Source organism: Condylura cristata, unplaced genomic scaffold (genome assembly GCF_000260355.1).
Source record: "Condylura cristata isolate star-nosed mole 26May11 unplaced genomic scaffold, ConCri1.0 scaffold00007, whole genome shotgun sequence".
Classification (NCBI taxonomy): Eukaryota; Metazoa; Chordata; class Mammalia; order Eulipotyphla; family Talpidae; genus Condylura; species Condylura cristata.
The window spans coordinates 7,946,395-7,969,873 of NW_004567108.1; the positions used below are offsets into that span (position 1 = coordinate 7,946,395).

At 37.3% G+C, this 23,479-nt stretch overlaps 1 protein-coding gene and 1 long non-coding RNA gene across 6 annotated transcripts in view; one reads left to right on the forward strand and one right to left on the reverse strand.

The window, feature by feature from the left end:
• LOC105853359 overlaps positions 1 to 5,955 on the forward strand; it is a 35,839-nt gene extending 29,884 nt beyond the window's left edge. Inside the window, exons 4-5 of the long non-coding RNA XR_001145198.1 lie at positions 2,588 to 3,003; positions 5,463 to 5,955. This is a non-coding gene — a long non-coding RNA (uncharacterized LOC105853359). The remainder of the gene's footprint in view (positions 1 to 2,587; positions 3,004 to 5,462) is intronic.
• The window catches only part of CDH18 (cadherin 18, type 2), a 658,667-nt gene that overhangs the window by 357,856 nt on the left and 277,332 nt on the right, over positions 1 to 23,479 (reverse strand). The window lies entirely within an intron of this gene.

Sequence of the window (23,479 nt, forward strand, 5' to 3'; positions counted from 1 at the left end):
TTTTTTTTCACGGAATTTCTGTGAGGTTGAGAATAATATAGGTGCCAAGCATGACTATGTCAGATATTGAGCAAATATTCATTAAGCATGAGACATAGATGTGCATCTATACCTAAATAAGCATTACAATTCTGTTTTTCCATGTAACAACATATACATTCAGAGCATCTGAGTGAACATGTAAATATTCATTCAAGAGCAAATGATGGAACAGAGAGTGGGTTTTCGTTCCTTACTACTGCTAATCAAGAGCTCCTTTTGGCAAATCCATGATGGAATACATGTATTAGTTTAAATTAAAACAGTCCTATTTTTCTGCTACATACTTTCAAAAAAAACTTTCAGACTAAATCTAAAGGTCATCTTTTTTATTCACGTTAGTCCCAATTATACAGTTGTTAGATTATATGCTGAATCTCCAAACCTCTCAGCAATAAATTTTAAATACTTTAGTTGTCTCTAATAGATTTGGATGTCCAAGAGGATAAAAGAACTGACGGTTATAAACAATAGATCTCAGCAATGTACATCACTTTGCTGCATACTAGGAAAGTGACTGAAGCAAGCTCAGAGAACATTCCATGGTCAGAGAAAGAGGTCTACTGGAAAATCTACCCTGGAAAAAGCAGGGTCAGAAATATTGTGCTAGGTCTTATTATGAACTGGGTATTGATGCTTATTTTATAATTCCACTGATAAATCATTCTTTGTAGCATTCTCATTACAACACATGAAATGTTTGGCCATCATCCCAGAAAATTTCTTATACTCTCAGGTCTTTTTTTCATTTGAGTTGTGTTATTGAAGTTCTTTGTTGCTGCTTACCCAAAGCCAACTTATTTCCATGCACTTTAATAGTATTGTTGCACAATGTTAGAAAGTGATTAATGCTTAATGTTTTTTAAAGTATCATTTTTTATAACATAAAACAGTATATTTTGAAATTAATTATTTGGAGAGCTCTAGAAGTTTATGTTTTCTAACTGTATTATTCCTAAAACATGAAATAACTGATTAATTTCTGTTGTATAACAAATTACCACACACTTAAAGTTGTGTAAGCCCATACTTCTGTAGGGAAGGTATGAGTAGTTACATGATTGAGGTCTCTTTGCTAATGGTTAGCTGTGCTACACAAAGTGATCTAATGATGGCAGCCTACCCATCCTCTTTACAGCCCACATATTAAGTAGTGCCTGTACCTAAAATATGGTAGCTCCCAAAAGCTGTCTTAATTTCTTATTACCTGCACTTTGCCATCAAACAAGCAATGGATGGCATTTTTTATTCTTCCCTTCCCTTGCTTCAAATCTCTGGCTTTCTACTTGCCCCAAGACGAAGCAATTTCTCTAGTTTTAAAGGTCTCTTGAAATTGGGTCAAGTCCACCTGGATTACTTCCCTAATTTAAGGTCATAGTGCCATATAAAGTAACCTAATTATGGGAGTAAGATCCATTCTCCTTACAGTCCAGGTATTAAGAAGCACCAATTCACATGTGAGATGGGGCTCGTAAGCCCCGTTAGGATCTTGACTTTGCGAGTGAATCATAGAGCTTCTCAATTTCTAGATTTTCATGAAAATGACATTTTATAAAGATGCCCCATAAGGGCCCTCCCTGGTGATGCAGTGGGTTAAAGTACAGCATTAAGAAGCTAAAATCACTTCTGCGTGAGTTTGATTCCCGGCCTCACAGGTAAAACACATGGCATGGCAGACCTCTCCTGCCCTGCCCACTGCTCCCCTCAGCAGTGTACTTCATCAGTTTGCCTGTTCTGCTCCCCACTCTGTCTCTGCATCTCTGGCCTTTACCCCAGTTCTGTATGTACCCCAGTTCTGTATGCATAATTAATAAATCTTAAAAAATAAACAGATGCCCCTTAAAACACTAGTGTGAATGTTTTGTGAAATGTATTACTTTGGAAACATTTGAAAATTTTATTTATTTTTTAAAGATATATTAGTTATGCAGATGCAAGCTGGAATCTAGGCCAGAGTTGTATGTGGGTCTGTAAGGACTCAGCAGCAATAGATGGGGAGCAGAACAGGCAAATCAACCAAAATGCACTGCTTAGGGGAGCAGTGAGTGAGGAGCTGTGTCATGTGGGTCAGCTCGCTGGTTGGGGATCAAACTCATGCAGCAGTGGCTGGGGAGAGATTCCTAGTGCTGAGACTTAAACCCTTGGACCACCAGGGAGGCCCACACTTGAAAATGTTGAATGAAGCTAATATGCATATAATCTACTTACATCTCAGGGTCAGTATTTAAACACTAGATAAAAGAAGCAGATCATATAGTAAAAGTAACAGACAACAAAATACAAAATCTCAAATGTATACAGTTGCTTAATTTTATAAAGGAATGTTTGAATAAAACTAAAACAAAAAACTACCGACATTTTCTATTGTTCCAGCCCTGTACATTATTTATTTTATAAAACTGCGTATCATTCTAGAGATAAAGGCATAAGGACTGTAGTTGCTTTAAATGCTTTTTTTGTCCTGTGAAAGCTATTTATTTCCTGATAGCTCTTACTGTAATAGAAACCATGATGAAACTTTATGTCAAATTCTTTTCTAACCCAAAAGTGATCTTCAGACAAAGATTGAACACTGAAGAAGTCCTGTTTGAGGTAGCAATCTCCAGGCCCTTGGATGGTCATCTTGCTCAGTCATTGGCTGGAGGCCACTTGAAGAGAATAGTCCTTTTGCTCAAAAGAAGCAGATTCTTCAGCTGTTATTACCTGGAGACTACCTTTCCTTGAAAGAGTTCTGAAAAGACTTCTTCCTATGCCCCATCCTTAGAGAACAAAGAATCTAACTTCCATGCAGTGTTTACCCTAAGGCTATCTTCATAGAAGCCAGGGACAGCGGTGTTATGTGATGACTGGCAAGAGGCCACACTCATAGGCAACGTCCATCTGATTGCTAGAGATTTTTCTATTATATTCCAGTTGACATTTGCTTCAGCATCAGAAGAAAACTTCTGTTGTAGGACAAGAAAGGTAAGCTGCAGTGACTGGTCATGCTACACTATAAGTGGCATGGGAGAAATCTGAGATTTATTTCTTTTCTTTTTATGCAAATATTACTTAATGGGTATCAGCTAGCACAAGGAATTCAGCCCCACTGAGACTGATGGACCAATAGAAAAGATAAAAATATTTCTTCAAAGTCCAATGCATATTGTATGTAAGAAATCAGGAGACAGTCCTTATAAAGTATTCACAAGAGCCTGAATCCATATGTTTTTTTTTTTTTATAGACCGGCTACAATTGCATAGACATATGAGAATTGCCAGTTAATAGGATTGGGCAAATTATGATGAGGGAGCTCCCTCTGTTAGAAGGAATCTTGCAAGTGTCAGGATGACAACTGAAATGTAAAATTTCAAAATGGACACGTGGTCTATAGAGCTGCTTAATACCAAAGACATGGACATTTATCGTCATTTCCTTTAATTTTGAGACAATCCACATAAGCTCAAAAGAGTTATGACCTCAGCTATATCATTACCTGTGTATGAACTGCCCATGTTTGTTTAAAGGAGATACATAGATAAAAAAGTTCTGGAGTTCTCTGCTGTTCTGATCTTGTTCATGCTGGTTCATGTTGGATTTAATTTTATCATATAAAAAAAGTTACTACAATTGAATTACTGCAATAATGATGACCAAAAAGATCCAGGATTTGTTAACCTTCCTGACAAAGAACAGATGGGCTTTTAAATCAGTGGTTTAAAATGTCTGTGCATTATTAACAAACTCTGGAAGGAACTGGCATCATCATAACCCTGCAGTAAAGTAACAGGTATAACACACTGGAAAATACAAGTGGCAGGTAACAAAGAGATAAGAGCTTTCCCATGAACTCCTACCATTTCTGGGAGCACTGGGGAATTAGTTAACTACCTCCCTTACACCTCATAAAGGGAGACCTCAGATTCACCTCAACTGATCCCTCTGCTCCTGTTTCTGTTTTCTTTAATTGGAAAGTCAGAAGCCATGCTGATTATGGAGGGAATCCAAAATACTCATGCAGAAGCTAGTGTTTTCAAAAGGAACAGAAACAGGAAGCCACAAAACCCTGGAGTAACTACTGTTTAAGAATCTAAGTTTTACTTATATCTGTAGGGCGATAAGCTTAGGGGAATTATTTAAGACAACAAAATCAAATATGTCAAATTCCTCAAATTAAAAACATCCTTGGGTAGAGCAATAGACACTTAGAAAAGAATTGTGGAAGCATCTTTTAAGGTCTCCGGAGGAGAACTGTACTGAATTCACCTTCCGCCAATAAACCAGGTAGGCAGTGTTTTCTCTACAGTAAAACGAGTGTCCATAGGCACAACACAGAGGTGAAAATGTGCCTGTGATAAGGAAGAATGGTGTCTGAGGAGGGTAGGTAGGCTGACAGTGAGCCAGAAAGAACAAGCAAAGCCAAACCTAAAATTCTTACAATGGAAGCCCCTTCTCTAACCAGGGGCCGTGGCCTTTCTTTTGGGGGAGTTTATTGATCAATTGATCTTCAGAAGAGTGACATTTCAAGATCCTTTGGAAATGTGAATTCAGTATAACACAATCCTACAAATCAAAATGGGTTTAGACAGTAACCATAAAGTTTGGAGGAAAGAAGAACCCAATGAAGGCCCAATTAGGTTGCATTAGAAATTTCAACAAGTGAGTGCTTTTCAGCAGAAATGGTCCAGACTTTCAGAGATGATAGGAGTCAAACTAGAGTTAAAGAGAGGAAAAGAAAATTCTAAAGAACTCAGATTAAAGGAAGTGTTTGATATGGTAAGCAAAAATGAAAATGACCTAAATATCTCCAAGTCCTAATCTCCCAGTTAATAAAGTTAGTGTTTATGTTGACCACACAGTACTGTTATAAAGCACTTAACTACACGATTTCCTCCACACCAGCCACGTGGAAATAGTGTCTACAATCCTATCATTGTGCTGCTCTGTTCTTTAATTGAACATGCCAGGTTCAGTCCTAGGCATTTGAGTGATGTGTATTGTTTGGAATTATACAATTTGCAGCAACATACAATTTACCTGCTGTCAGAGGCCAAGTACCCTCTGAGGGAATTACCCTCTTAGATTTGACAACTAAGTTGATATACAAGACCTGGTTGATGTTCATTTTTTTCTGAAAAAGCTGCTTCTCTCATTTTAACAGAACCTTAAAATGCTTGTTACAAAGGGTGAAAAAAAAATAAGTACAGTACCTTTTCCTATGCGAGATGAATAGAAGAGAGATTTATTGATCCAGGGTCAAGCAACACATTTGTAATAAATCTGTAAAAGAGTGAAGTTTCCCTAAATCACCCTTTGGGTGTCTCTTAATTCTGAGCAGCAATGTGCTGGGATCTACTAAATAAAGTGAGCACCTGGCAAGCAGCAAGGTCGGGAGGCAAAGGGAGCAGAAGTGACATTTTCCCTCGATGTTTTCCTTTCGCAGACCTTGGAGAGCAAACCTGTCACCTCATGGCAGCTCTAAAACAGCCTTCATTTTCCATGTGGTGCATGTTCAGAAGGAGGAAGCGATTAACGATACTTCTGTTAGTGACAAGAAGCTGCATCTGTCTCTTATAAAAATGATTCCACTTCTACAAAGTGATGAGGTTAAGCTGGGTAAACTCTAAAACTTCTTTGTCATCTGAAATATCTTTGTCCTATGAACCACACACAGCAGAATACTGTGAAGAACAGTTGTATTTCTGGCTACTTCGAGGCATCAGGCGAACACAGATTTGGGTGGAATGGCTCACAAAAGGAAAAGCAAAGTGTTTGAAATTCAGTCTCACTGCCTCATCCTGCTGAATGAAGGGACTTTGACACTGATCCTGGAGAGGAGGCTGGAGCTAGAATGTTCCTTTTTCTGTCCAATTCCCTGCCCTTCATTTTTGAATGTTGGAACCAAGTTTCAAGTCAAAAAAGGAAAAAAAAAAACAAAAATAAATATCACAATATGCCTCTTTCTACTGACAGTCAAGTTCTTTATATCCTGCATGCCATGGGTAACCCATGTATATGACTATTTTAGCTCATCTAAAAAATTAGTCTAGTCTGTTAATATCGATAATGCTTATATAGTTAAAGGTAGTCACGTCAGCTGTCCTTATGTAACAGACATCAATTTCCAGACATTACTTCTTGCTACATCAATCTAAGCCCTTCATGGTGATGATATGTCATGCTAGTGAAAACAAACATAAATGCATAAATGCAGCATAAACTTTTATTTAAAAACCCTCCTATTTTGGAGTCTCAAAGTACAAAGAAGAGGAACTTCACACAAGAATGACAGACTTCTCAGAAATTACATAAAACTGGAAAAGACAGACAATAAAACAGATAGCTATAGGAGCAGTGCAAGGAACCATGCCTGAGGTGTGTTTTTGCATATATGGATGGGGGTGGATGGTGTTTGGAAAAAGACTGTGACTGTACATGCACATAAGAAATTGACGGGGTTGGGAGTTTTCTACCCTGAGATTAAAACATGAGGGACAGCGATTCATTTAGTTTCAAGTACTTCCCTAACCACAAAATGAAATGGGAAGGGTACCCTCATGTATACAACCTAAACTTCACTGTAATGCATGTCTTCCACAGACAGACCTTAAAGACACCCTATGTTTGGGTGTAGTGCTCGTTCTTCTGTCTCAGCAACTAGTTTACCCTGCAGGGAAAGCCTTTGTCATCCGGGCTTGTTCAGTGGTTACACTGTCTAAAATCCCCCTGCCAATTAGCACTAGACAGCAGTGCAGACATTCACCCATGTAGTGTTAACCACTGAGCTTTTTGGATTTTTCACCAATGCATAGACTAACCTACACGATCACCACCTGCCTAGCACCGCCAGTCAATCTATTAGTGTTGCATCTATTAGAGTTTACTTTAATAATATTGATCCAAGTACCCAACTGTTCGTAGTTACGCAGCTGTTAGGATAAATTATTATTTAAAGATTTATTCATTTATGCAGAGGTATGGGAGACAAAAGGATTCATCAGAGACAGAGTGGGGAACAGAACAGGCTGATGAACTGAAATACACTACTGAGGGGAATAGCTGGGAGGCAGGAGGAGAGGTCTGCTGTGCCAGGGATCGAACTCATGATGCAGTGGCTGCAGATAGCTTCTTACTGCTATGCTTTAACCCACTGTGCCACCAGGGAGGGCCCATAAATTATTATTATTATTTTTTTAAAGAAAATAAATCTCAGAAATACTCAGTAGCTTACTGAAAGTGACAGAGCTAGACATAGGCTGCTAATCTATGTCCTTTCTAATTTGCCTTGATGACTTGTTTATGATGTTGCCTCTTGTGTCACTTTAGAGTAACCAAGTTTGTGTTTTAACATACTTTTCTGTTTTGCCTCATCATGTTGTAGTTATTTTTTTTGGGGGTTGAGAGATGAGTAGTTCTAGCCATTTAACTTTGCAGATAGTGTATTAAACGGTCAGTTAGACATTTGATAGTTATTCATAAAGTCAATATGAACATAGTAGAAAATTATAGACTAAAAAAAGATGCAATAAATTAAATGCCTAACTCTTTACAGAGGTTGTGCCTGAAAGTTGCTGATCCAGAACTTACCACCTGGATAAAGTGCATGAACTTTGCTTTCAAACAACTGTGAAAGGAAACTTTGTCAACCTTTTTGCATAATGGAAAAATGACCATGGTCATTCGCTGGAAGGATTAAATAAGAAAACGGGGGTAAATTATTCAGACTGCTAGATGCTTCACTCTCAGTAAGTTTTAGAGGAAGAGCAAGAGGAGGAGGAAGAGAGAAGCCCAAAGAAGGCACAGAACCAAAGCTGCTTGGATTTGCATCATGCAAAACTTTCGGTGACTAACTGGAACTCTTCCAGGGTTCGGCGTGTCACGTTATATTTGGATGATGACAAATACGCACACATGTGACTATCTAAAATAGATCTAGAAAGTAAAACCAAATGAGAAGTAAGTTGATGTAGGTTGCCATCATTAGAGAGCTGAAGAAGAGAACAAAAGGTGCTCACATTGGGTTTCTGATGGGAGGGCAAAATACTGGGTCCATTAAAGCATGTTGTGTTTGGAGACAGTTTTGATGCACAGTAAGAAGATGCAGAGTGTTTTGAATTTGTCATGAAACAACTACACTTGTTTCATTTCAAACTAAAGAAAAGCTTCAGAGGGCAAGGCTATGTTAATATATCAAAGGAATCCTGAGCGAAAGGGTTCATGTCTAGCCACAAAAACAATTTAGGGAGTGGCACAGTTTCCTAAGTGGTAGGGCTATCTAAGTAGTATCCCAGGAAATAATATCCATGTAATCCCTTGCCTAATGAAGGCTTACCTTGTCAAAGTCAGAGTCAGCATTGGATACTTGATCTTATAAAAACAAAACAAAGCAAAACAAAACAAAACAACAAGCGTATCCACTCGGAGTCTGAACCATTTGATTTTTGATAATCCTAGTAGGCTATGAAATATCATGATTACCTTTCCATCCTCTGTTCAGTATTATGCAGATTCCTGAATTATCTACTTAACATTTAGCATGAATCAGACACTATGAGTCAGTGGTAAAATTTCATCTACTCATGTAATTTATGAGATAGCCAGATTATCTTTTAGAGATTAGGTAAAGGCAGTGTAGACAGGATCACAAGCTATAAAACAGGGAAGTTGGTGCAATGTACCTTATGTTCTCATGCTCTCAGGATCAAAGCACAATGACAGTACATTGCTGATACCTACTTAGAACACAACCTGACTCTCCTCTTCTTCCATGCAGTCTAGCTAAGTTCCTACTGGTAAATTCCCATTTGTTCATATCCATGAAAACAAGAATAAAGAATTGATTCACAAACCAGAGCTAAGATTTAGAAACTTTTTTTTGTGTATTATTATTTAAAATATTCTTAGTTTGTCTCACTGGTTGCTAACATCTCATACTACATATCTGTGCGCTGTTTTTTTTTTTTTTAAGATTTTATCTACCAACTTATGTTTGAGTAGAAATCAAGGGTGTAGGCCAGAGTTCCAGGGGCACAAGGTTGAGGGGGATTCACCAGAAGAGTGGAGAGAAGAACAGGTGGATTTACTTTAATACAGGGAAGAGTGGGGAGCAGCAGGCCAGGCAGAAGAGGTCTGTGGCACCATGTAGATTAGCTCCCTGGCCTGGGATCGAACTAAGGACATCATGGTGATAGCACTGAAACTCAGCCCCAGGCAACCAGGGAAGCTCCTCTTCTCTGATGTAAAGGACTCTACAACACAAAAATTGCTTTATAAAATGAGCAGATACTTTATGTAGTTCTCTTTCTACATTCTGAGAAAAAAAAAAAAATAAACAGCCAAGCTGCCTTGCTGATGTGATGAAAGCGTATAGCGTAGCGTAGACATGGGAGGGCGGAGGACTAGGAGGCATGAGGACAGTTTCTGTGGTTCTGACGGTGAGGTGGGTGCTTCTGTTCCATCTAAGTGCACTCTACACTCGGAGGAACTCATTATTTTGTCTTAAACAGCAAATCTTTCTTAACTGCTGGCATAATGCTGTCAGAGCCTTTCTGGTGAGTCAGCATTTGCAAAGCCATTGCATTCAACTGCCTTTTACAGATGAAAGGAGGCAGAGTAATAGTTCAGTTGAACATAACCAAGTAAGCAATATAATACCTGATAAAGGATCACTCCTGTTATTTGGAACTGAGGGTTACAAAACTGTAATACCCAATTCCTTTGCTATTTTTGACACCAAGAAGTGTACTGGTGCTCTATGGAAGTGCAGGGACAGACCCTGGGGAGTATCTGGAGTGCGCCATTATATATGAGTGAAGGTTTCACCAGTGTCAGCCACAGTTCAAAGCAGAACAACTCTTCTCTTACTTCCCTGTTCTAAAACAAAATAATGCCTCCAGACAACATTTCCTCTATTGTTTTAATGCTAGAGGATGTGGATTATACTATAGCTATAGATAAAATTATTTTTAAGATTTATTTATGCATACAAGAACTGGTTTGTAGGTTGGAAGTATGGGGGGTGGAAGGAGACAGAGTGAGGAGCAGATCTACCAAACCACATTGCTGGGGTGAGCGGGGGAGCAGCGGGTGAGACAGGAGAGGTCTGCTGCACCATGTGGGTCAGCTTCCTGGCCAGCTGGGGATCAAACTCACCCTTCAGTGGCTGGTAATGGCTTGCTAGTGCTGTCTTTAACCCCTATATCACCAGAGAGGCCCGACTATAGATAAATAACACTTGGAACCGTACAGCAATTATTAAATTTATACCTCACATACCTTTTGTTTTAGCATTTATTTCATCAGATATTCACTGGCAATCACTGGCCTTATCCTGTGACTTCCATGTTTTGAATTTCACGAGTTCAGTAGTCTCCAATAAAGAGTCCATATAAATAATGAATAGACCTAGATATCAAGGGATAGTCTCCTGAGATTCAGATATCGTGTTTGTTCAGCAACCTTAGAAAGTGGTAGATGTCGAATCAGAATAAATCTGTTACTGCTTTGAGAAACCAAAGTTTGGGATCAGATTTTTATTTCCCTTTCACGTAAATACATTACTTGGCATGTTAATGAATAGCATGAAAAAATAGCTATGGTAATATTAATTTTCATGAAAAATAATAAATCTGACAAAATTTGATTTTTTGCCTGTCTCTTTGTACATCCAGACTTACTACCATTTTAAATACTGTTTCTGTTCCAGAAAAATAAAATCCCTAAATCTGGGGAGTGTCTTATTCACTATACATGCATAGTAGAGATAGAGATATTAATAAAAACATCACATTGCATGCATTCCCAATCATTTGTATTTCAGAGTTGATTTTTAATCGCAAGGTTCTGTCTCATTGTCTTTAAAAAACAGAATAGTATAAAAGTGTCCTGACGTAAGTCTAACAGGTGCAATGGGGCCCACACAGTGGTCCGGATATGATTCACATCCATAGGGAGTTTTGACATTTAGAGAATTTTATAAAAATAACAATTAAAATAAAATAAGGTTGCAAGCATCCTGTGTATGCTCTATGAAAACTAATATACATGAATATTTCTATACAACTTTTTTCACCTCCTATAGACACTCTGAGTAAGACTGGTCTAATTATGCACTGTTCCACCCAAGTATTTTGTTCTCATGTGTTAATTATGCAAAATAGGATTGAGAAGATTCACTTAACCAAAGAGAAATGAAGCATTTAAGCTTGCCATTCTCTTGTTAACCTTTTCCAAAAGTATAAAAGGTTTTCTTGACATAATATTATAGCAAAGTTATGTTACCTCTGTCTTAAAAACTCATGACTGAATTAGCAGCAAACCTTGGACTAAGCTTGTCTCTATCCCTACATAGCTCTGTTTACAGCATGAAGTTTCTTCTTACCTGTAACTTTTGCAGGAAGTCAGTACAAAATAATCAAAGTTCATTTTATCTGAAATGCTGAGAACCTAGCTGACTGCACCAAACCATGACACTTTCTATGCTATTAAGAAAAGCTAATTTAACTAGATAGGTTAATTCACTCATAAAATATAGGGTGTGTGGTAAAGATCACCAGCTTGCCTACAGTTGTTGCTCATTTAAAATAAAAACAACAACAACAACAAACTAGCTGGATACATGAATACATTCTTAGAATTTCAAAGCCTTCTTAAAACTAGTTGAGTCATGTAACAAATTCCTGAGTAATGACTTTTTGAGTGTAAAAAGTATTTGCAATATGCTTAGGGTTCTTTAAATAAGAAGGATGGTATCTCAGTTTAAATCTTTCTCCTTGATCTTGTTAGTAGTGAGAACTGGAATATAATCAACTGTTATTGCTCTATAACTTCTCAATTCCTGAGCTTGAAGGTAAAAGCTGTGTGCTGGCAATAGGAACCTCCATTTATGACATCTTGGAGACCATCATACCTTCAGACTGACTAAATCAGCCCTAGGAAGATGTTAGAAAATTAGATCACTCGACTAGAGTCATATAGGTTATTAAAATGTAGACCCAGAGTTACAATGACATCATCTGAATCTATTCTCAAGTTATTTTTAGGTCTATTTCGCTCCTCTTATACCTCTTTCTGCCCTGAGTGATGAGTGAGTGAGTGAATATTGATGGATTAGCATAGATTGGCTATTTTCTCCCTCATGTTTATTCTCTAAATATTACCAAAACAACAACAAAAAAAGAATATTTTAACATTTGTGCACTCTCTTATAAAAAAAAAGTGTCTTCTATTTTAATTCATGTGTGTGTATAGATATACGTGCACACCCATATATAGATATAGTGGTATATAGTATTAACACAGCCTTCACTACAGACGTTCTTAACACCAGAGATTAATTTGTTCTTGCTGTATGCTCTTTCCTTGTCCTATTTAACAGCTAGGTTAATTTATAGTAAGGGGATAAGACTTTACAAACATTTTAGAAAGAACTGTTATGGAGGAATGTGGGGAACTTGAAAGGAGTCATAATATGTGTGCTGACAATTCAAGATGCCATCCCTGGCTGTTGACAGCGTGAAGATTTTTGTAAGTGAGGTTTCCATGTCATGTTACACATGTGTGTATCCATGTACCACGTGCAAGTTTTGCCAGACAGAATGAATGTGACAGGTATAACAACAATTAATTACTAGTGCATTATTTCCTCAGTAACTTACATTTCCAAAAATGACTATATAAATTCTAATTCCAGTGCACAACATTGATGAGGTATACTGTAGGTCAAAGGGAATTCCTTGTCTCAAGATCTAGCCACTTTATGTATAAGGCCACCTTATCTTTAAGGTCATCCAAAAATAGGAAATAAAAAGCATTTATTACTACAGATTATGCGAGATCCAGACATCTCTGAACTTAAACTCATTGAGATGATGGATTACTTTGAATTAGGCACTCCTTAATTTATCTGTTATAATAATACCAGTCACTTCTGTCATTAAATAATGTGTTTAAATGGATGTTAAGTTACTGTTAGTCTAATCCAGCCTAGAGATATGTTTAAACATAAAGCCAAAGATGGGCAGAGAAACCTCAATACCTCAAGCTAAAAATACTATGCCATATTTGTAGTGATCAACTACTTCCTTATAACCTCCATCAATTCAGTTCTCCCTATTCTGAGTTACATTCAGATGGAATCTCAAATCTATTACTTTTTAAATTAATTTAACCAATAATTAATGATATAGTTTCTATTGCCAGATAACTCATATTTTAGTATGAAAAGAGACAGTACTATACACATTCATATGTGATAATGAAACACAGTATTGGAGATATTGTATACATAGACAGTGAGAGAGCTAGCAGACAAAGATGGTGCTTTGAAGACAATGTTATCAAGTTCTCCTCACCTAAGGAGAAGATGTTTGGAAACAACTGTAAAAAGTGAAGAAGCTTGTCATGGTAAAGATCACCTAAAACTACATTAAACCAAGAGAGTGAGCCCTGAAACAGTGACAAGCTTAATATCTCCATGGAAAAATCAAGCAAGTCAGACTATCTGGAGTAGCAAATGCTCAACAGTGAAAATACAAGACAGAGGGTTGAAGGTCACTATAGGTCCAGAAGAGCATTGGGTCTGATTATTTGTACTACAGAAAGGTTTTGAACTATTCTGAACAATGAAGGGATATGATTTTACTTAAATTTCCAAAGCATCACCCTCTCTACCATGTGGAAAATAGACCATTCAGAAAAGAGTACTGAAAGGGTAGGCAGGTTAATATGCTGTTTTAAAAGTCCAGGCTCTAAGTTATAATAACTTGATCACAGGGAATACTTGTCATGTTAAGGCAAAATCTAAAAGTACTTTGAAAGCAGAGTTCAAGGAATTTGTTGATAGACTAATGTGACAGCTGAAACGAAATGCAGACACCTCTGATGGTAATACTTCTCCTGAATTTGGTAACGAGAAATGGAGGTTTTTCCAATCAGAATTACCCTACTCACTGTTACTAATGTTTTGAACAGTATTCAATATGATTCTCCATAAGTATTTTTTTAAGACGTATGTATTTATGCATACAGAACTGGGGTACAGGTCAGAGGCTCAGGGGTGGTGAGAGGATTCACCAGAGACAGAGCGGGGAGCAGAACAGGCAGATTGAAGAAATACCCTGCTGAGGGGAGCAGTGGGCGGGTCAGGAGAGGTCTGTTGTGCCATGTAGGTCACCTCCAGAGTGGGGATCGAACTCATGCTGACTTGGCTTTAGCTTCTTATTGCTTGTGCTTTAACACGCTGTGCCACCAGGGAGGGCCCTTCATCAGTATTTTTATAACTTGACTGTACTCACCAAAACAAGGGAAGACGATCCTCATCAGGCAGGATTATGAAAAATAACTAAGCTCTGTATGTGATAACTCTGGCTTCACAGTGGACACATTTATGAAGAACGTTGTAGCTGAGTGTCTGCACTCAGGATACGCAACTAGGTGGCTGATACAGGGTTTAACTGATGGCCTAGAGGTGGATTGTCAGCACTATCATCCTAAGACTTGAGCTCGATCGCCAGCCAGGGAGCTGACCCAGATGGTGCAGCAGACATCTCCTGTCTTGCCTGCTGCTCCGTTAGCAGTGTACTTTAGCTAATATTTCTGTTCTGCTCCAATGCTGGTGAACAGCCTCAACCCCTGCACCTCTGGTCCATACCCCTGTTTTTACACACACACACAACCTTGCAATACATCACCATGCATTTGAAAAACAATGAACAAATAAAGGTGAATTTTGAAAAATATATATATGGCTAGGAGACAGATAATGAGCCTGTAAATTAAGAAAAACATATTTCAGAGGTTAAAAATAATAATAATAAGTAAAAAATGCTAGATCAACAGTACACATTTATCCCAAAGTGGTGAAGAAGCCAGTGCTAGGAATCTGAGGACTGGTAAATACCAACCAGTGCATTTCAAGTGCACTTCTGGATAGATTTTGTTTTAATTTATTTATTTATGCATATAAGAGCTGGAATACAGACCAGAGGTGTAGGGGGTGAGAGGGTTCACCAGAAAAAGCCTGGGGAGCGTAATAGGCAGATCTACTAAAACATGCAGCTGAAGGGTGGAGCGGGGAGACAGTAGACAGGAGAGGTCTGCTGCGCCATGTGGGTCAGTCAGCTCCCCAGACTCCAATCAAATTCTTGCTGAAGAGGCTGCGGATAGCTTCACAGTGCTATGTTTTAACCCAATGTGCCATTGGGAAGGCCCTGAGCCCTGGGTAGATCTTTTTAAAGGAAAACCTGACCAGTGTTTGCTTTTATCTTTTTTTTTTTTTGAGATCTTTCTCTGTAGTGTTTGTTTTTTGAAAAGAGGAATAATAAGAGCATCAAAATAAGAACAGCTAAATAAATTTTGCTGACATGGAGGAAAACAGAGCTGTAGATAAAGCAGGATATGGCATCAAGGAGTTTGAAATGTGTTGAGCATTCTTATATGATGATGAGACATAATGTATCAGATAGTTAAGATGAAAGAGGGATCAAAGTAGGAAAGACTTGGAATTCCACAGGAATATTGGAATCGACCAGTATAAAGTATAAAAACAAATACACACACACACACACACACACACACATATATATATAAACAGTGGAGGGAAAGAAATGGAGGTTATTTATACAAAACAGGAGCACAGTTATATTGCACAGTACAAATTATCTGATAAACATCCATCTGATGTAATGGAAAACAATTCACCATGATATGTGTTTACACAGGAAATTAATACCCAATATATAATGCATGAATAATTATTATCTGAACTTTAAAGCACTTTAGCATTACTTTCATCATTAAAATCAAGAATGGAAACTCCTGTATTTGAGAGATAGGTGATTCTGGAACTAGGCACGAGAAAAAAGATGCTTTTCAATTGCACAGGTAGCCAGAACCCTTCAGAAACAAAGGTTTGCATTCTTATTAACCCAAATTCAAAGTAATTTAAAAACAGGACAGTAGCACTCAAGTGAGCAAATGTTTGCTTTCAGATAGTGTATTGCTGAAGTTTGAAAATCACAATTGCTTTAACTGATTTTGACTGTGCTACTCAATAAAGCAAGCAATTAAGAAGCAGAGTATTATTGGTAAGTATCACTCAGAAAATAAATATTTACCATCAACCTTATAAAAGCCCCATTTGCACATATAGTTGTAATGAAATTTAAATGGCTTTCAAAGTGTACTTTGGAAAAAAAATTAGCACCATAATTTCTGTAAGCTTTAAAAATCACTGAGTGTAATTTAGCGTACTAACCACCTAAAACTAAGAATATTTATTTATCAATTTTTCCCCACATCCCTGAAATTGTGGGGGAAAATGAGTAAAGCTAGTTAAAACGTAATCACAAAATGGCATGGTGGGAAATCTAGCTCCCAAACCATGCTGAATTCAGAGCATCATGGAGCTAACCATCACTCCAGATGTATGAGCTAACTTGTACATATATACATGTTAAAAAAGGTATTGATATCTGCTAAGAAAAAAGCACAAGTTCTTTCAAAAAATAACTGACTGAAAAAGGTTTCCTAAATGCAGCAAGATTTAAACACATGACGAATATTACAAGCTACCAACAAGCAATAATTTATGCTGACCTAGGAAGTCTCCCGTTGAACAGCACGTCTACAATTTACCTAAATTGGTTGATCTCCATGGATTTTAACCATATTCATATATTCTGAAAACCATGCATGGATCTTCATTCAAAAATGAATAGAAATAGTATCTACCTTAAGAGTGCCATAGAAAAATTCTTGCTTGTAACCTTATTAAAAATCCAGCAGGGAAAGGTACAAATCTGGACAGAAGTCCAGGATCACTAGTCAACGTGTTCAAATTCCAAGATGTTCAGAAAAGAGATTTTGTTGAATCTTTAGGAATGAAAAAAAGCAAATTTAATCAACTAACTGGAACGAATGGAGAGATCACCAAGAAGGCAGAAATGATTAAAACTACAAAAGGGAGGAAAATGTATATGGAGTGAGAATCATGTCCTTCCCTGTCAAAGCAGGAAGAGAATAGAGTGAGCAAAGTTGACTCATCAAAAATTAGTTGTATTTAAACAGTTACTTAAATATGTGTTGAAGGGAACTCAGCTCCAGACCTCCACCATAGAGTGATATTGTAGACGTTTGTCTTTTGAGTAAATTGACACTTGGAGTCTTTTTGTTGTTGTTAGACTTTATATTGCATTGTATTCTTAACATTTATTGTGTTGACTTTTATTAAAGTACTGAGTGGTTATTGTGTCACACCGTTTTTAGGTCTCATCAAGCTGAAGCAAAACAATTGTGACACATAATTATTGTAACTTGAGGAACCCAGACACTACAATACAAAGATAAGGTCTGAGTGGTATTTTTTCCTAACCATGTTCGTTTTTTCTGAACAGACTATACTGTACTGCCATCCAGGGGTGGGGAGGACAGAGCTCAGAGTCAGTAAATATTGCTTTTCACACCAAATTGTTGAAATGTAAATGAATATATTTAGTGATTCAAATGAATCAATTCAGTACACACATCTATTTTATGAACTAAATCTTATAATTCAAAGTATTGTTTAATTCTAACAGAATTATAGTCAGATATACACTTACATTTTTATGCATAGACACAACATGATATTTCAAGTTACTATAGGTTATTATATTTTTCTCTTAAGGTCAATAAGAAGGTTAAAGCTTAATGTTAGCCAGAGACAATTCAAGTAGCATATAGGAGAAATGTCAGTTCAGCAGAATAATGACAGTCCCTTCATAACCAAAATAACACAAAATAATTACTGATTCTAACCAAGGAGTCTTATTTTTAACCTGTGAATGTCAGGACACTGTCTGGCATTTAGAGCTTTGGAAACCATGTCTATTTTTCTTTTTTGGTAGAATTATGCTGGGGAAAGCTTTTGCACTGTGCATATCACGCTCTTGCAATTTGCAGTGATCTCTATCATTTAAAAAATGTTTTGAGTCAGAAAAGGGTAATGGAGTTTTGTAATAAAAATGCACTTTGGCTTTACCCCACTTGCTTATTATCTAGAAAAGAGAGAGATGATCAAAATATATTAAATACTTTCAACAGTTAATTGTGGCATGTGCATTATAATTTATGGTAGGAAATAATCCTTCTCATGCAGTAGGGAATCAAATTATTTTTTCTACTGGGAAGCATAAGGCACAATTTAGTCTAGTAATAAGGAAAGTTTGAGGCAAACGCCCCCAAAACATATATACATCCATTTATGGCCCCCCTATTAATTTGTCTATCATAATATTAAAAATCCTACAGATGACAAATGATGTTCCCAAACGTAATTGTGGTAGAAAAAAACAGTTTATGTGACAATTCTTCTATAGCTCTTCAACTAATTTTTTTGGTTTTATAATTATATATTTCCTGAGTTATGATTTTACTATATTAACATACAAAAAAGAGCATTCCATTTGTGAAGTGTTTTCTAATACTTCACTTAATTTTTTTAACTATTATACTGTTATAGCCCTCCCTGGTGGGCAGCAGCTTAAAGCACAGCACTGCAAGCAAGCCACAGCTGCTTCAGTACGAGTTCGATACCCGCCAGGGAGGAGACCCACATGGCATGGCAGACCTCTCCTGACAGGCCTGCCTGCTCCCCTCAGCAGTGTACTTCATTAATCTGCTTGTTGCTTCCTGCTCTGTATCTGCTGAATATTCTCGCCCCTTCTTTCCACATCTCTGACCTGTACCCAAGTTCTGAGTGCATAAATAAAATAAATCTTAAAAAATAGGCTGTTTTACCTATAAAGAGATCTGTAAGGACTTCATGTTTGAATTGGAGAAAAAAAAAAAAAACTACTACTCAAACAAGTAGATATGTAGTTGTGCACAAGACAGAAGTGGTTATTTATAGACCAGATTTGGGAGGTGGAAAATGATGATGCAAAGTACCTGATATAAAGTCAAAAAGGTATATTATATATGTGTGTGTTTGTGCAGATATATCTATATATGTGTGTATCTATGTATCTATGAATAATATTGAATTTACTATGATCAGACCGTCTCTCAAATTATTCTACTTAGGTTTTTGGAAAGGAAGCATGCTTATTCCTGTCTTTTCGCATGTCTTTAACTATTCTCTGGACAGCCTGTTTTGTGTTCGGTGCCTCTTCAGTCCATGCACTGCGAACACCTGACACACAGCAGGCAGCACTAATCCAAGTGTTAAAGACTGTTTCTGCAGTCACAGTGTGGCAACAGGCAGGGTCCCTGGCAGGAGATGTGGGTGTCACAGCTCTGGCAATGCACATGCGCAATAACCCTTTGTTTCAAATAACCCTGACATTCAACACCACACTGTCAATTACCAGTCTTTGAAAGTCGCCCAATAAAGGAAACTGTTCAATTTGTGTTCATCTTGTTTTTTCCCCTATAATAACAAACCTTTGATTTTAATCTACTTGGCCAGCTATTAAAAGGTATGTGAGAGAGTAACCCTTTTAGATACCTAAAAGGATTTAGAGGCCTATTTGTGATTTACTTTCAATAGGACATAGATTTGGAAAACTTTTCAAGACTGTTGGCATGCGAACCAAAGCAGAAAATATTTTTGATGTGAAATACCCTCACGTTCAAGTTTGGCAGCATTACAAACTGAGTTCTAAAGTCTCAAATACTTAATTCCAAAAACACCTATTTCTCAGTTGAATTTTTTTTATTACCATTATCATTATGAAGTCAGCTTTAAGTGGAAGCCAAGTAGAAAGCATGTCTCAAAAAGATAGTTTTTATCAACAAGCAAGTGTGATAAATTCTTTAAATATCTTGGAAACTTTCCATAAGAAAGCATATGGTATATTTTAACCATTGTATGTATTTTTGTTCCTCAACCCTCTTCAGAGAGTCAAGCAAAGTACATGTTTCTACAATAAATAAACTAACTCCACAACTGGCTTTTAGGAAATTCTGCTTCATTGCATTGACTGAAGCTTCAGAGATTTAGTTTCAATGGAGGAGGAAATGGAGGAAATGGAGTCAGGGAACTGTGTGGAATCATCACTCTGTCGAACATACAGTTTTTTTGCTTGTGTTTTGAAGTGACCCGGTGGCATTTGAATGCACAGTTAGACTTTCCTTTTCTTCTTGATGTATACCTTTTTATCTATATTCACATCATTGTTCGGTTTGCACATTGTGTGTTTGTGTGTTTTCTCCTCTCGGCTGTAGCCCCAGTAACATCCCCACCACCGTTCACCTGCGCACCATTGCCATTGTCCCTTGAACTCTTCCCTTTCCTGTTGATTCCTCTGACCAGAAAAAGAAGGCCCTTTACACTACTAAGGTCAGGCATGTCCATGCATTTTTTTTATATTTAAACCTAGCAAAATGCACCTTTACCCGACATGGAGATAATTTTGCTAAAAGGGAGGAGGACAATGATCACAGTTCTTGTAGTTTCAAAAAAAAAAAATACAAAAATATATAATGTACATATTTATGCAATCGAAATCCCTTCAAATACACTGAACTCAGGACATAGTCCTCAGCAAATAATAATATCTGAGCATGTTTTATGAAGGAATGCACAATAGATCAATTTTCTCAATTTATTGTTTTTACTTTTCATTTAAATTTCATAGAAAATTTATATGTATGCAATGTGATACACACTGAATATGCTCTAAAAGGTTCTTCTGGAAACAAAAAGAATTGTGACCTTCATCTAATAGTTTTCTGCTATTAAATGTTTCACTTATCAAAAGTTATTGGGGGGCCCTCCCTGGTGGCGCAGCGGGATAAAGCACAGCACTGAGAATCTAAAGCCGCTTCTGCATGAGTTCGATTCCCGCCTGCCCCGGAGGTGACCACATGGTGTGGCAGACCTCTCCTGACCCGCCCACTGCTCCCCTCAGCAGTGTACTTTGTCGATCTGCCTGTTCTGTTCCCCACTCTGTCTCTGGTGAAGCCTCTCACTGCCCCTGAGCCTCTGGCCTGTACCCCAGTTCTGTATGCTTAAATAAATAAATCTTTTAAAAAAAAAAGTTATTGGGAATATCAGCTTTTTTTATGAGAAAAAATCACTTATGATGTTTTTACTACAGTGTCATTGAATCAACTTATAAATACTGTGGATCAATTTTTCATAAAACATTAACACAATTATATCAGAGAGAAATATTTTCCTCAGTGTCATAGCACTACTAAAAAATTAACCCAGAAACCACACTACTTTCCTTGATATTTCTCACCAGTTTTAAGCAATTCCACAATTAGCAACAATAATAAACTTTATAAATTTTGCATATCAGGAATCAACTACAATGTTAGCAGATTGTAAACAGGTGCTTATGGCATATGTAATAATTTTCTGCCTCTCCATTTATCATAACATACTGTTCATTGAATTCCAAAGAAACACAGTAGCAACATGAGTTACAGAGAAAGAAGTTGAACCAGACCATGTGGACACTGACAAGCAGTATATTTTGCTCATGAACAATCAAACCTCAGAAATTTTAACACCTGGTCATTTCCACTCAGTAAAGTCAGTCTTGTTACTATTTTGTGGACCTTTCAAATGATGAGTTGTGTTCATTCCGACAATAAGACGGGGCTGAGCAGGACTACACGCGAAGGAAGAGACCAAATCTTCCCATTTTCAAGACATACCCCACTCTACTTTGCTACATATCTTTAGCACTATGGCGCTATGGATTCTACAACTGGCTGCAAGGCCCAAGGAGCAGGGCACAAATCAACATTAAATGACATCATGTCTATGTCTGTCTGTTCCCATAACTAGGCTCCAGGCTCCTACGGAGCAGACAGGATACTTAGCATGAAGCTAGGTTTGAGCATAGTCCATGGTTAGACAACTTTGCAATGAACTAGCAGCATATTATAAGCATGCATTTGTTTTTGGCTTAAAATATTTATGCATGCATATGAGAACTGGGGTATAGACCAGAGGTACAGGGCTCATGAGAGGCTTTACCAGAGACAGAGTGGGGAGCAGAACAGGTGATCAACTGAAATAAACTGTTGAGGGGAAGCAGCAGGCTAGACAGGAGAGGTCTGCTGTGCCATGTGGGTCAGCTCACTAGAGGGAGATCTAACTTGTGGTGTAGTAGCTGCAGATAGCTTCGTACTGATGTGCTTTAACCCGGAAGCATGCATTTGATTTGTTTGTACTGCTCATGTAGATGAGAACGGAGTATAATGTAGAAGGCAAGACTTCAAGCATAATACAGTTCCAACTGAAGCATGCCTTTAATGTGTTACTATGAAAACAAACACTCTTTGCCATCAGTTAAAAGTCTCTCTACAGTTTCAGAAACCACCCTGCACAAACCCTGGCAGTGACAAATAATCTCTGGACTCCATAAATCGAAAACACCATGGTTGAAAGTTTGCTATTTGATTTAGAATGTAACACAAAAGCTTGATGACATTTTTTCCCATTTCATATACAAACCGAAGAGCAAAAGATGAATTGACTTTATCAAGAAAAATTGGCAAATAAAATGGCTCGTCACTGCTATTTATCTTGATTCTCGTGGTTTTTGCTCTTAATCGAGGACTGTTGTCCTGGAAGCCAAGCTTTTGCTATTTTATGAGACAGTGTGTGTCAACAAACTCAATTCATTTATTATGATCAAGAAATCCATTTTATAAATTGTATAATTGCTGCGTGATTTTATCTGTGTTTACAGACAAAATTTGAGTTTTAAAGAAAATTGCCAGTTCTAGAAGGGCAACTTTTCAGACATCTGTATGAAAAATATCACTAACTAAAAATGTTGGTCATTTTGCTGCTCAGGGTTACAGGTATATGATCTTGGATTACGGATGTATGATCTTGGATTACAGGTATATTGTTGCAATAGCTGATTAAATTCTAATCCACTGTTATGGGCAGAATAATCTATAAAATAAGGACATTGTATGCACTCAGTCTTAGTATGTGGCTCTCTTGAAGATCAATAGAGATCATTCTATAAAAATGTAAATCATGAAATCTTCTGTAAATGTCAGGTATCAAAACACATAATAGATTTTCTTCAAAAGATGTTATTAACATATGCATGTGCCTGTCTAAACAGTTTTTGGCATCACCACAAGTAATTTGGCAATTTCCTATTTGTTGGGCCTGTGATTAATTTTTCCCCTATTGGCTTGAGAGAAGTACCCCCAGATTAATTTTGAAATCTGGGTTGTTCTTCCACATGGAAGCAATATCCCTGTATTATGAACCTGTCAAGATAAATAGCTCTTCTTCAGCACCTGAAATGCAACAAGAAAACTGAACACCTATTGTCCTCACCACAGGCAGGTGCAAGCAGGTGATAATGGCCATGTTTGTATAAAAATATTGGGGAAGCTTACCCTATTTAATGTTTAACTTGATTTTACATTTGCTTTCCTACTAATTTTAAAATGGTTTTAAAATTAGGTTTAAAATGTGAGTTAAAGCACAGCACT